This window comes from Apium graveolens, chromosome 4, assembly GCF_009905375.1.
Source record: "Apium graveolens cultivar Ventura chromosome 4, ASM990537v1, whole genome shotgun sequence".
In the NCBI taxonomy this organism is placed as follows: Eukaryota; Viridiplantae; Streptophyta; class Magnoliopsida; order Apiales; family Apiaceae; genus Apium; species Apium graveolens.
Genome location: NC_133650.1, coordinates 23,929,234 through 23,941,574, shown reverse-complemented (window position 1 = coordinate 23,941,574; position 12,341 = coordinate 23,929,234). Strand labels below are relative to the sequence as shown.

Here is a 12,341-nt window from a genome sequence, read left to right as displayed (position 1 = left end):
ATACTTCTCAGCATATCGCGACTATCCGGATAATATGAATTCACTGCTTAGAATACCAAGAACCTATTCAGTGAATAGTTACCGTACAATAAACTCCTTCTACCCTACAATGTCCCGATTAAATACAAGGCATGGATCTCGTGTCAAGCCTATCTAATTTAATCACTTGCTTACCATTTACTATGCTTAGTTCTATGCAAATTAGAAACTCCTTTCAAATTTCATTCACTCTGGCCAGAGATTCCTGAACTAGCATAAGTGGATCAGCCTTGAACATTCGCTTCCTTCACTGGAAGGGGTAGATCCTTTATTGATCATACACTATCTTCGTGTACAAATTCCTATACCCAGTAGAGCCCTAATAATTATCCCTGGAGACTAAGAACTAAACCAAAGCATAGTTCAGTGTACACAAGATGACTATGATGACCTCAAGTCTAAGGATACTTGTACAACTATCACTATGTGAACAGCTGCTGACACGTGAGTGAACTCCATCAGTTATTCAGCTGGGCGAGTCATGTTCAGTGAACTTATTCTATAATAAGCACCTACATACTAGCTATAGTGTCACCACACAAATGTCTATGAGAACAGACATCCTTCATAATGAAGCAAGCATAGTATGTACCGATCTCTGCGGATTATTAATTACCAGTTAGTAATCCTACGACCAGAAACTATTTAAGTTTAGAGTTATCATCTTTTAGGTCTCACTATTATGATCTCATCATAATCCATAAAAAGTTTTACTCTAAACTATGGTATATCTTATTTAAACACTTAAATAGATAGAGCCCGTAATAAAAACAAAACAAGTCTTTTATTAATATCAATGAAATCAAAACAGATTACACAGGAAGTTATTCCTAAATCCTAATACATGATTGGACTTAGGACATATTCCTTTCATCAACTCCCTGGAACCTTAGCCCGCACTTTGGACTGAGGAACTTCACTATCATCCACATTCTTTTCAACTGTAAAATATATAAAAGATTCGCAAGGGTGAGCTAACTAGCTCAGCAAGTCATAATAGTGATAACTGAGGTTAAACAATAATCAATTGAAATGATTCAAAGGAATCAAGTTGCTTTTTAACTCATCATTAGAATTGGATATTCATTTTTAAGTTTTAAAAACCAAGGTTAGGCTGTTGATCAGTCACGCACTAACCCCGAGCAAGCACACAACATTGCTCTAATTACTGGATCCAAGGCACACATTGGCCTAACTTGACCATTGGTATGGTCTGACCACGAATCTGGTCCACATAAATAAAAACTATCCAATCCTAAAGCAGTTCCATATGATAACAATATAATTCAATAAAACAAGATCATAAACAATGATGGTTTAACATTTGCATAAAAACGTAAGGAAACTCATGGATATCTCAAGGATATATCAGGGTATGTATAAGAAACGGTTTTCAATTTGTACCAGCATCCGGTATTAGGTCAGAAATGATTTTTCAAGGTATAGTTCTTTGATGTTATAAAGAATGGTTGAAGTATAAAAGTTTATGTGTTTTCAAACAATTTTGTTTCAGTGTTTTGTATTTGGTAGTGATACATTTGGAAAGTAGTATCATATTTGTGTGGTTTGTATATGAGGATCAGCAAAGGATGGTTTTACAAAGAATAAGGCTTATGGCTCAAGATCAAGAAAAAATCAGGGATTCAAGGGTAAATAGTTAATGCACTTGCAATGTAAACAAGAGTTATTTTGAATAATAGCGACATGTTATGAAACAGTTTGAAAACATTGGTAATATATATCTTGAAGCAAAGTTCAGAAATACTTGCCTTACAAGGCTTTATAATTATTACTGATCAATTCTGGACCAACTCTGCCGATTAGGCTTTTACGTCCAACCACTATGTCACTCTGGATTCGACCTTGACACTCAGGTCTTCCTGTTGAAACTCTACTGAACTCGTCAATTGACCACTAGATTATCTTTAGTCCATCGTCCACTTTCAGGTTCTCGATCATAACCTACATGGTCGAAATGCCCTACGTTAGACGTCTAGGTATGCTTGACATATCCTCGATACTAATTCTTACCCAACGATATTCAAACCCGACTCGTAATTATTCATATTAGAATAACACAGAACACAATTAGGGTTCATATTCTCGAAATCGATCCAATGTTCATTTTCAGAAAATACGTATACTCGTCATTTTACGAAATTAGGGTTACTGTGTTTTGGCCAAAACATACAACACAACATACAATCAGGTTCTGTATAAACATACGTATATGTATTTACTTATACTCTATCGACGTCCCGATAATCCTCGGATACGCTTCCCGTATTTCCGTAGTTTGATTTTCCGGAAATCGGACAGCGTCCCCTTTGTTTATCGGACTACCCGTCGAAACATCTTCAACGTCAATAACACAAATCACAATCCAATTCGAACCACGACAACCAGTTATAACTTACAAATTCCAATCACCGATACAATTTAGTTATTAATTATTATTACTCGCATGTTTATATTTTTATTTGTAGGACTCAGAAATGATTCATCATTGTCCACCGTCGGCTCGCCGAGCCTCATCGCCGACGGCGGCAAAATTTTCGGGGCACCCAATTATTCGGGTTCCAACACAAAAATTCCACCAATTAATTCAGTTAAAACCAATCGCACAAAATTATTTATATCATGAATCGTAGTCATAATTCCCTGCAATTAAAATAATTACACGGATTAATTCAAATTACTGAACCGGAATACAACCAACAGAACAAGGTAACAGAACAGGGTTACACGCGCACAACGCGCCACAACACGAACATCGCAAAGCTACCAAGAACACAGGGACGGCTGGAAAGTTCAAAGCCACGCACCCAAACTTCACCCACATAGACACACACATACACGAACTGTATACACACATCAATACACATACATACAATCATTTATGTATACATATACATATAACAGCATAAATGAATCGATTAGCAATCGAAAGGAAAAGGCTGGAAGTAGTTACCGAAACACAGGCGGCGTAAGGAGTAATAAGAAGGAACGACAACAAGAAAAGAAAGGAAAGACCGAGAGAGATTGATAATAGAGAGAGCGGAGAGAGAGTAGAGTGAGAGAGAGAGGACGAGAGATGAGAGATTGAGAGACTACAGATTGATGTTTACCATCTCCAACGACTCACTCCTCTGCTTCGTTTAATTACACGGCACGTGTCCCGTTTAATGGACACGTGTCGTGTCCTGGCTGATTACGAACCGATTCGTATCATTTTAATCGATTTTAACGGTAAAATCTGCGAATAATTATTACCCAAACCGTACCCAAAATAATCCTAAAATTTTCTAAAAATCCCGAAACTAATGAAATAGAATTTTTATAATTTTTAAAACATTTTTGAAATGTAACTCGTATCCCCATTTCGAAATTAACGAATCGAGCTGTATTTTAAATAAATTCAGAAATTTACGAAAATAGTTTTAAGATGTTATAAATATCCCAAAGTAAATAAAAACGTAAATTTTGAAATTTTAAAACAATTTCTGAAGCGCGATTTATACCCACTTTTTAACAATTAACGAAACAACGCGCAGGTAAAATTAATCCCCAAAATTTCCAAAATAATTTTAAAATTCTCAGAATATTCCAAACTTAAATAAATATGAGTTTCATAATTTTTGAAGAATTTTAGAATTAAATATGGATTTTACCATTAAACATACTCAGAAAATCATTTAAAGATAAATAATTAATGAAATATTGATTTCTCAATTTTATAAAATCCTAAAAATAATTATTGTAATTATAAAATCATAAAAATAATTTTTGTAACATTCCCAGTATTTATGCAAATAAATTTGCACCAAATCCACTTTGGAAAATAAATACAATCCAATACGACTCCATAATTAATCACACGAACAACCCGGTATATTATAAATTACACCTATACAATAATCAACAAACACAGAGCAGTCAAAACCAATACACATATTTTATTTTAATAATTTCCGTAATAATCACATATTTAAATAATTCAAAAATACACGAGTCGTTATACTCTAGGTGCTTGCTTCAGTCCATAGAGTGCTTTATCAAGTCTGTAAACATAATCAGGATGTTTGGGATCCATAAATCCTGGTGGTTGTTCAATATAGGCTTCTTCTTCAAGTTCTCCATTGAGAAATGCACTTTTTACATCCATCTGGAAGACTTTGAACTTCTTGTGAGCAGCATATGCCAAGAAGATTCTGATTGCTTCCAACCTAGCAACAAGAGCAAATGTCTCATCATAGTCAATACCTTCATGTTGGGAATATCCTTTTGCCACCAATCTTGCCTTGTTTCTGATGATTGTTCCATCAGAATCAGTTTTATTTCTAAAGACCCACTTTGTGCCCACAATTGACCTATTTTTAGGTCTTGGCACCAGCTTCCACACTTCATTTCTTTCGAACTCATTCAATTCTTCTTGCATAGCCATAACCCAATCTGCATCCTTGAGTGCATCTTCTACTTTCTTTGGCTCTTCTTTTGAAAGTAGATTATGATATAAACATTCACTCTGAGTTGCACTTCTTGTCTTTACACCATCATCAGGATTTCAAATGATCAGATCAGGAGTATGATCCTTAGTCCATTTTATGGCACTGGGAAGTGTCCTTCTGGAACTAGATGTTCCCCCTGAATTGTATGCCTCATCAAATGCATTTGAGGCTCCCCTGAATCCGTTGGGTTATTTCCTGATGAAATATTGGGACTTGACTCATGTTCTTCTGATGTTGAATCAGCATTAGATTGAGAATAACTTTGAGATGATTCTTCAGTGTTAGCATCATCAGCTGACCTTTGTTGTTGCTCCCCCTCAACTTATGCAGGCTCATTAGCACAATGATTATCTTCAGAATCTGAAGGAGTGTCAGGATTTGGATCATCAGAATTTGACAGTTCATTGGAGTTTGATCTAGATTCCAACAATGCCTTTTCATTTACAAAGATTAAACTACATTGTGTGTTCTTAGATTGAACACTCTGTAAGCTTTTGATGGTGAGTATCCAACAAAGATTACTTCATCAGCCTTTGATTCCAACTTTCCAAGCTGATCAGTATGAGTTCTCAAAACAAAGCACTTACATCCAAATACATGAAGATGTTTGAGAGTGGGCTTCTTTTCTTTTAGCATTTAATAAGGAGTAACACCATGTCTATTTATCAGAGTGACATTCTGAGTATAACATGTTGTGTTTACTGCTTCAACCCAGAAGTAAGTGGGTAGTTTTGCTTCTTCTAGCAGAGTTCTGCCAGCTTCAATTAAGGTTCTGTTCTTCCTCTCAACAACACCATTTTGATGAGGTGTACCAGGAGCTGAGAATTGTTGTTCTATGCCTTTGTACTTACAGAATTCCTCTATTTTTGAGTTCTTGAATTCAGTGCCATTATCACTCCTTAGAATTTTTACTTTATAAGTGGATCCATTTTCAATTTGCCTTATGTGGTCCAGAAGAATTTCTGGAGTTTCATCCTTCATGTGTAGAAAATAAACCCATGTATATCTAGTGAAATCATCAACAATTACAAGTGTGTACCTTTTCTTGTTGATGGACATTATGTTCACTGGTCCAAAAAGGTCCATGTGCAGATTGTGATATGGCTCAGAGATAGAGAATTCTGCTTTGCTTTTGAAAGACACTCTTCTTTGTTTAGACTTTTGGCAAGCATCACAAAGATCATCAGTTGACTATAGCATGTTTGGCAATCATCTTACAAGCTCCTTCTTGGCAAGTTCATTGATTGAGTTGAAGTTGAGATGTGAGAGCTTCTTATACCAGTTCCAGCTCTCATCTACTGATGCCTTAGAGACAAGGCAAGTAGCTTCCTTTTCAAGACTTTCATGTAGCCTTGCTTCATAAATGTTACCATGTTTGTATCCTATCAAGGCAATTTTCTTTGACTTGATATGAACAACTTCGCAGTGTGAGTCATAGAATACAACATGATAACCTCTGTCAGTGATTTGACCGATGCTCAGAAGATTATGCTTCAGTCCTTCCACCAGAGCTACATTCTTTATTGCTACCTTTCCAATTATCAAGTTGCCATATCCCAGAGTATGTCATACATTTCCGTCTCCATAAGATACATCTGGGTCAGCCTTCTTCTCAAATTCTGACAGCAGGGATTTATTTCCAGTCATGTGTCCTGAACATCCACTATCCAAGAAAAGTGTATTTTTCTTGTTACCCTGCAATCAAAAGGATAATTAATTAGAAGGGTTTTTAAGGACCCACACTTGTTGGGCCCTCTTTTTGGACAACTTAAGCCTTTGTGTGTCAGGAATACTTTTGACAGTCTTTCCTTTGTCAGGATTTGTCTTGTCTGAAGCAAGTTTAGTGAAACCAACATAATTAATCACACATACAACTTTATTAAACTTAGGAAAAAGTTCATAGTAATTGTGATACAACTTGTGATAAGAACTAAAGGTATAAATCGAATGCCAACTACTACCACAATGAAAACAAGGATTTTGTGGTTTATAAAATACTGAACTACCCCTAACATCAGACTCAGGAATAGCAGTTTTCCTTTTCTTATTCCTCCTGCAATCAATAGCAAGATGATTAGTATTTCCACAGTTAAAACAAGTTTTTCTAGGAGTATTGGAAACAACCTCGTAATTTGAATCTTTAGAAATACCTTGCTTACCATTCATGTTTCTTTTAGGACTTTTTACTTGAGGTTTGTGAGTAACCTCAGATATTTTCTTTTTCAATTATCTCGCTGATAAAAGTCCTATGTTCTTTTCTTTCTTAACAGACTTGATGGTTTCCTTGCTTTTCTCTCTTTGAGTTTTATCACTTACCAGTTTTTCTTGTGATACTGATGTTGAACCCTTTTCAAAAGTGAATTTGGGTTCATCAGCTTCTGATGAAATAAACTTAACAGGAGTTTTAAGGGAAATTTTATTTTCAGTGTTAACATCCTTAATTCCATCTTTATAGCTTAGGCATTCTTTCTAGTTTTTCTTTGAGATCATCTCATGAACCTTTTTTCCTGAATCAGTCCAGGTTTTAAGTTTTTCTTTTATTCTCTAGATCCTTTTCTAACATATTGTATCTAGCCTCAAGAATCTTAACTGTATGTTTAGCTCTCTCACATTCTTTCTTCAAATCTATCTGATGTATTAAGTCAGGCTCTAACTGATCAATCCTAGATATCAAGGTCTTAATTTCAGTTATAAGTCTATCATTTTCAAAAGTCTTATTCTTAAAACTACCATGCAGAGATTTAAGAATAGATTTCAATTCAGATATATTTTCAGTATCAAAAGAGAAGAAAGGAGTTTGTACCTTAGGCTCAGAAGCAGTAGAATCATCAAGACTAGCCATCAGTGCATAGCATGTATTTTCATCTTCAAAATCAGAGGAGTCCTTCCAATTCTTGCTTGACGTGATCAGGGCTTTGTTCTTCCCTTTATCATGCTTTGTTTTCTTACACTCTGAGGCAAAGTGACCAGGTTCATTACAATTGTAGCACTTGATCTTTGTCATGTCTACCTTCTCAGCTTTAGAGTCATTTCCATCTTTTCTCCCAGTTGACTTCCTTTCACCTCCAGTGAACTTCTTCCTGAAACTTCTGTTGTTCCTAAACTTCCTGAATTGCATTCTCCTGAAGCCTTTAACCAGCAATGCGGCCATTTGCATGACATCAGAATCTGTCATGTTCTCATCAGTTTCAGAATCAGTATCATCATCAGTATCTGATTCTGGCAAATTGTTCTTTTTTCATACAGCTCCAACAAACTTTTCTTTTGAAGCTTTATCATTTACTTTCAAAGCAACAGATTTCCTTTTGTTGCTTTTCCTCTCTCTCCTTTGCTAAACCTCCAAATCATGAGTTCTCAGCATGCCATAGACTTCATCCAGAGTAATTACGTCCAAATCATACTGATGTCGTATGATTGAAGTCTGAGTCTCCCATTCTTCACTCAAAACTCTCAAAAACTTGGTGTTTGAATCCTCTCGATCATACACATTTCCCACCAAAGACAGATTGTTTAGCAGAGTCAGAAATCTGTCATAGATGTCAGTGAGACTTTCATCAGGCTTGGCCTCAAAGTGTTCATATTCTTGAATCAGAATAGCCCTTCTGTTCTTCTTGATGGCCATGGTTCCCTGACATTGAGTTTCAAGAGCATCCCAGATCTCCTTGGCAGTCTTGTAGGCTATAATCTTGTTTGACATCATAGAATCAAGACTGTTATGCAAAATGTTTCTTACCTTTGCATCTTTCAGCACATCTACTTTCTCTTCTGGTGTCCATTTTGTCTTCTCCTTCAGTGGATAATGTTCAGCAACCGTAGGAGTTGCAGGCATCAGTTTTGTTGGCATGAAGGGTCCATCATTGATTACGTCTAGATAATCTGGATCTGTAGCTTCCAGGTACATGAGCATCTTCACCTTCCATGTTGGATATTCAGTCTTTTTCAGAATGGGAATTTTAATGCTTTCATACTTGTTCAGAGACGTGTTCAGATCATTTCTGATTGTAAATTTATCAGTGTGCTCTGATACCAATTGTTGCCCAGTTAAGATACAATTGTTTAAGGGGGATTAGATACAATTGTATAAGTGTTTCGAACAAGTAATAAAATATAACTTCTTCTTATATTTCTGATAAAAATTGTTATAAAATCCTGTCAATAAATACTGATGTTCTTGAGAGCTGCTAGGTCTAATCATCCTCGAGTGTAATTCAACTAAGTGATGACCTAAACTGTGTTTATATACTACACAGCTACAATAGATTAATCTAAGATATGCATTATCAAAAAGTAACTGAAACCGATACATATCTTAAACTAAACAGACAAAGTCCTATAATTCAGACGTAACAGATATCTGCTCCACATTATAAGGAACAGAACAAATCCTCTAATGCTGATTGTCTTCAAATACTGATGCCATACAAATGCTGATGACATACCAAATCCTGACGGTACATCAGATCCTGATGACATCCGAACAGCCAGATCCTGAGCTTCTTCTGATCATTGAGAATTCAATATGTAACAACCTTGATGACTACCAAAGCACCCGTACGACATTCGATAATTGTTAAGCATCACAGAAAATGAGCAATTATAGAACCTGTAAGCAATACCAGGTTTATATCAGCTATCGCACAACAAAGGCAGGGAGCAGCATAAACATTAACTTTTGATCCATCATAATAATTTTAGTGGGTAACTTTAATGAATTAAAATGCAACGGAATGCATTTTCCAGTTTAGCACACTAGTCTCATAGTACGGGATACTGCTAAAAAATTATGTCTTATAAAACCTCGTACATTTTAAGACGAGCATTCAACATTATATTGATATAATAAAGCTACTATCTTCTTCTCAATTAGAAAATAATATAAGAGAACAATCTTGGGAAGGGCAGAAGACAAATAAAATATGATACATATATTAAATTTCACATCAAAAATACTTGCACCTATTTGGAAACACCACTCAAGTAACCAGATGTGGTACTTAATTTAATTAATTAAGATTACAGTCAGAATTGCCATATCATAATCAGACTGGTGGAGTAGAAATCTAGAGTTAGTGACGGTGCCAATATGATAAAAACATATGTCTTGTGTCATTTGTGCAAGTAAACACACGAAACATACATGCCTGACAAGCAAGAGCGCGTTCCTCTGCAAGGCGCCACAAAGTAGCTTATTTCTTGCTATATTTTGACCAGAATATCCCACTTTTTCTAGTAGTATTGTTCTCAGATGGAGATTTAGTCCCCTTTGACCCAAATGAGAAACGTCTCTTAAAGAATGGTTTTCCAAAAGAACTCTTCATACTTGAAAATGTTAATTCCTGTGACTTCCACTCTATCTAATTGCACCCTGTACAAGCAATAAAAACAAAATAAAAAAAATGAGACCAGGAGACTGTATGGACAGTGATCAAAATGTGTGTAGATTCTGAATTATCTGAAGAATTCTATTATCCTTGAAAACAAACATCGCCTAAAAGTTTTAATTAGTCAAATTAATTCTAAATCATACAACTTCAGTGATTAACTTTAAAGTCGAAGTGGATCTGATTTAGAGATAACACAGAGATTAATATACATATAATTTATTAACATTGGTACAATATAAGACATACCAGTTCTTCTCATTTAACTAAGACCCTTTACAGGCTTACTGGGACGTTTCTGGGATGTATCGTGGATCCATTCCACTACGCGTAGTTGCTATCTTCTAGAGAATGGTTTCTCTCTACATCTGTACATCAATAAACATGCCATTAACATCACAAACAACTACATAAACTAACAAAACAATATCTAAAATGTAAAAACAAAACACACACACACAGATATAAAATATAAAGATTTATGTACCTCATATTCCGAAACCGGAATTTAATCTGTTTAGGCTCAATCTTTGACAAAATGGGGCATTCTCTAATGAGCTGCTGACGCCTAACAGAACGGGGCTTCGGACACTCATGATAGAGATGCTCAAGAGCTTCAACCTGCTCAGGTGTGTAACGGACATACTTTCCATTATCCATCACTCCCTTACCATCCTAGCAGGACATATTCATCATCCTTCTTTCAAACTTCTCAAAATCCAATCTTTTCAATACCCAACTTCTTAAAATCCAATCTTTACAATACCCAACTTCTCGAAATCCATTCTTTTAAAAATCCAGCTTGAATTAACTTAAATTACTAAAAAAATTCTCAGAGTCAAATGATCAAGCAGTTGGCAGGTATATTAGCAAAATATACAAAGCCATCTATAACAAATATTTGAGTGTTTGAGTGTGATTGACAATAAAGAAATTTTATGTCGGCACTGAGCCAACATTCTGTATATCCCTAAAATTCCATGTAATAATCATCCAACATATAACTTACAGTTGATTCAAACTATGATAATCACCAATGTTGAAAGAAATAAAACCAGAATTATTGTTATTCTGTAAAATTCTATCATAGGGCAAGAAAAGAAGAAATCAGACATAGTACATCATATTATCATTATTGTTGAATTGTTGAATTGTTGCAAACACTGTACTTTATTCATAGTTTAAGAGTAAGCACCACCGTTGTACCTCGCTGTATTTCTTCTGGTCAATGAGGAATATTAGCACAAGTAGATAGCAGTAGATCTCGAGCTCAGGCAAATAATGTTTACAAGGGCTGTAGTTGCATATGTTGCAGTGTCAACTTCCATATCTTGCTCATCTTCCTAAATATTATAAAACCATGTTATTAATGTATCAGATATAAACAAGTTATGATATTCAGTATAGTGATGCAAAGGTTACAAATTACAATAATACTAAAATTTGAATATAAGACTTAACTAGTTCAGTAACTTAGGCACATAAATATTCAACCCATGACTAGAGGTCTAATCCAATCCAAATGAAGCAAAAGTATATCTTAATTAATGAGACCCTTGTGGCCTGCTATAAGCAATATTTCCGCAATTCGAAACAAATATAGGAATTAAAAGTGAAGAACAAAATTATTACATTTAAACAAAAATTAACAAAATGTTCACACTAAATCGATTGAACAATTTACAAATTTACGAACCTTAGGAAGATATGAAGCCAAGCGAGAGTGAACCTCAGATCCAGGAACAAGAGAGAAATTGAGAAACGCGTTAACAACAAACACATTAAGCTTAATCCTCAACGCAATCATCAACCGAACCGCTCGAAGAATCCGACGAACCCTAATTTAGTAGAACTGTAATCTCTAAGCTCTAACCCGACTGAGAAACCTAATCATCTAACCCTAATCTCCAAGCCCCAAGCCATCCAGAGTGTTCGAGAGAGAGTGAGTGTTTGTCGTGAGAGTACTTTTATTCATTTGGGCCCAAATTACTTATTTTATTTTATTATATTTTTGTAAAAATGAGCGGATCACAGATATTCATTTGGATCGCCCAAAATTTGGTGAAATTTTCGCCAAAATTAGCCCGTTATTGTATCCCGCCTAAATATATTAAAGTGTTATGGTAACACTAATTATCATATCAATGCTAACAATTATTTATGTGTTACAATATAAATTTCATCATATTTATGGTAACATCTAGTATTTATTATTGTAAGACAAAAAAAAATTGTTACCCCAGATCAAATTTTAGTGACTTAAGGTAACAGTCATGTTTGTAACACCAAAAAAGTGTTGCTATAGGCCAGATATGATGTAGTGCATACTCATAGCAACGCTTTGTCTCCCCATTTTTAATTTCTTTTCCTGCTCTCGGACCTTCTCCTGTGTTTTCTTTTCTTTATTTATTTG

The 12,341-nt window shown here is 35.1% G+C and overlaps 1 long non-coding RNA gene across 3 annotated transcripts; it reads right to left on the bottom strand.

Moving 5' to 3' along the window:
• Positions 1-8,666: 8,666 nt before the first annotated feature.
• LOC141717907 (uncharacterized) lies at positions 8,667-12,020 on the bottom strand. 3 transcript variants are annotated; one of them, XR_012573834.1, is made up of 6 exons: positions 11,625-12,016; positions 11,135-11,271; positions 10,416-10,748; positions 10,178-10,296; positions 9,685-9,912; positions 8,668-9,150 (listed from the first exon to the last, which is right to left on the bottom strand). It is a non-coding gene; the product is annotated as an uncharacterized LOC141717907 (long non-coding RNA). The 3 variants fall into 3 exon arrangements; XR_012573832.1 differs by having other exon boundaries at positions 8,667-9,150; positions 10,416-11,271; positions 11,625-12,020; XR_012573833.1 differs by having other exon boundaries at positions 8,667-9,150; positions 9,689-9,912; positions 10,416-11,271; positions 11,625-12,020.
• Positions 12,021-12,341: the final 321 nt, after the last annotated feature.